Source organism: Rhagoletis zephyria, unplaced genomic scaffold (genome assembly GCF_001687245.7).
Source record: "Rhagoletis zephyria isolate East Lansing unplaced genomic scaffold, Rhagoletis_zephyria_1.1 Rzeph_scaffold_01887, whole genome shotgun sequence".
NCBI classification, from domain to species: domain Eukaryota; kingdom Metazoa; phylum Arthropoda; class Insecta; order Diptera; family Tephritidae; genus Rhagoletis; species Rhagoletis zephyria.
The window spans coordinates 92,392-95,342 of record NW_016158971.1 but is presented as its reverse complement, the minus strand read 5'-3'; the positions used below and the strand labels follow the sequence as shown (position 1 = coordinate 95,342).

Genomic DNA, 2,951 nt, shown 5'->3' with positions numbered 1-2,951 from the left:
TCCCGGATAGATAGGAACTGATCCATTCGAGGAAGACGGAGTGAAAACCCATGTACGCCAATTTACTAATTAAGATTTTATAGGACACCCTATCGAATGCCTTGGCAAAATCAGTATATACTGTATCAATTTGATACCCAGTCTCGAAGCCTGTAATGTAGTCATCCGTAAAAATAGCAAGATTAGATATCATGGATCTCCCGTTAACGAAACCGTGCTGATTCGGACAAATTACGTTTTGAATTGCAAAAGCAATTTTATCCTTGATAATGCTTTCGAACAATTTAGCAACCGGTCAGTAATTCGAACATCACTTTTATTTCCATTTTTGAAAATAGGTGTAATATAAGCACTTTTCCAATCTGCTAAAAACGTACCCGTAGAGAGCGATAAATTAAAGATCAAAAGTAGAGGCTTAATAGAGCAGAGCAGTTCTTGAAGAGAATAGGAGATAGGCCATCTACATCAGTCTGAGTGGATGGTTTTAAACTCGAAATACCTTTCAGCACATCATCGTCGGTTAGCAACAGTGAGCCAAAAGATACGTGTGAGTTAGAAAGTGTAGGATTAATAGGATCCGTATCATCATCACTAACGAAATTTGCACTAAAAAAGTCCGGAAATAGCTCAGGTGAGTCTTGGGCCGAATTAGCATGTTTATTTTTATAAAACATCGAGGTAGGAATGTTGGATTTATTTTTATTTGATTTAATAAACGACCAAAAGGCCTTATACCATGTCCCCACCGGAGCTAACCACGTAGTTATGGCTATTGAGTTGGTTATCCCGATAACCCACTTGATTTAGCGTAGTTTCGCCATATACAAATTACAGCCCTGAACCATTTCACTGAGACGGTTAAAAGCTAACCAACTCGAAACCACGTCGAAAGTCTGATACAACCCTGTGTTTCCCGCCATCTATGAGTCATTAGCGTCGAAATGTAAAGAATTCGTTCCCTCCTAGTGTTTGGACTCAACTAAAATCAGATTAGATTTACTCCGGTTTTTAAAATAAATTGAAATCTACTCCNGTCAGTAATTCGAACATCACTTTTATTTCCATTTTTGAAAATAGGTGTAATATAAGCACTTTTCCAATCTGCTAAAAACGTACCCGTAGAGAGCGATAAATTAAAGATCAAAAGTAGAGGCTTAATAGAGCAGAGCAGTTCTTGAAGAGAATAGGAGATAGGCCATCTACATCAGTCTGAGTGGATGGTTTTAAACTCGAAATACCTTTCAGCACATCATCGTCGGTTAGCAACAGTGAGCCAAAAGATACGTGTGAGTTAGAAAGTGTAGGATTAATAGGATCCGTATCATCATCACTAACGAAATTTGCACTAAAAAAGTCCGGAAATAGCTCAGGTGAGTCTTGGGCCGAATTAGCATGTTTATTTTTATAAAACATCGAGGTAGGAATGTTGGATTTATTTTTATTTGATTTAATAAACGACCAAAAGGCCTTATACCATGTCCCCACCGGAGCTAACCACGTAGTTATGGCTATTGAGTTGGTTATCCCGATAACCCACTTGATTTAGCGTAGTTTCGCCATATAAAAATGACAGCCCTGAACCATTTCACTGAGACGGTTAAAAGCTAACCAACTCGAAACCACGTCGAAAGTCTGATACAACCCTGTGTTTCCCGCCATCTATGAGTCATTAGCGTCGAAATGTAAAGAATTCGTTCCCTCCTAGTGTTTGGACTCAACTAAAATCAGATTAGATTTACTCCGGTTTTTAAAATAAATTGAAATCTACTCCTCTACCCGCTGCACTTCAAATCTATTCCGTTTTTTTCATTCATGTTATGCCCCTCTTGGGGCCGTTTTTTGAGTGTTCACCACCGGTTTCAGTAAAAAAATTGAAAAGTAGCCAAATCTCACTGTTAAAAAGTAACTCTTTCATAGCAATGCGTCAATAAATTAACTTCGTTATTTTTTGACGTATGGCTGTACAAACTGGCGGATGCAGAACTTTACTTAAGTTGTTAAAAAATATATGTAGAATGAAATTTATATAAAGTAGAAGAGGTTTACTTTTTAAAAAATTAAGTGTTAGATGCGTTCTGCTTCATAGAAAATGCTAAAAATTACCTAAATATGTAACATATTATCCTTGCATTGCTTCCCGTTCTTATTTTGCATGAATAGAAAATATTTTAGTCAAACAATTAATGTCAGAAACAAAAATAAAAAATTCAATCTAGTACGGAAAATTTGTTTTTGGTCCGATTTTTGCAGCGATTTAGTCCTGAATCGAAGTTTGGAGGTCCGAACACTGTTCTTTACATTTGTACTGTTTTATAAACCTCAAACCGCAGTGTGGACACCAATAGTTAGTGATGTGGTTAAGTTCGATTCGAGATGGTTAACTTTTTGGTGGGGACATGGTATTAGGGTTGGTCTTTATATTGCTTTCGAAGTTCCTGATATATTTCTTACGAAGCGACTTATCAAGATTTTTAAACTCAGACACTTTGAATTTTTTGTAAAGCCCGTTACAAAGATTTTAAATGCTTCAGTTGTTTGGTGTACCAAGGCAACTTATATCTCCTTTCAGAAAAAATTGGAACATGATTCACACAATAATCATGGACCTTAGTTTTAAAAAGTTCGAAACTATTGACTACATCAACGTTAGCAAAAAGATAGTCCCAATCAAGCTCAAGCAGCTGGTTGTTAAGGATCTCAAAGTTACAAAGATTAAAATTAAATTTTACATTATCACTTCCGGCATTTAAAAATTCATAGAACTCTAAATCTAATACTTAGCACTAGACGGAGTTAAAAAGCCTGAATCCTCTAAATATGACAAAGAAATACCGCTAAAATTAAAATCACCCAGCACGCATAACTGCTTATCCGCGATCACTCAATGTAACGCTGCGACGTTGTCAACATGTAAATTGTTTAACGATTCGTGACTATTGGGAGGAATGTAG

At 36.4% G+C, this 2,951-nt stretch overlaps 1 long non-coding RNA gene across 1 annotated transcript; it reads left to right on the top strand.

Moving 5' to 3' along the window:
• Positions 1 to 217: 217 nt before the first annotated feature.
• LOC108365484 (uncharacterized) lies at positions 218 to 2,481 on the top strand. The gene is made up of 3 exons (XR_001847937.1): positions 218 to 294; positions 778 to 780; positions 2,407 to 2,481. It is a non-coding gene; the product is annotated as an uncharacterized LOC108365484 (long non-coding RNA).
• Positions 2,482 to 2,951: the final 470 nt, after the last annotated feature.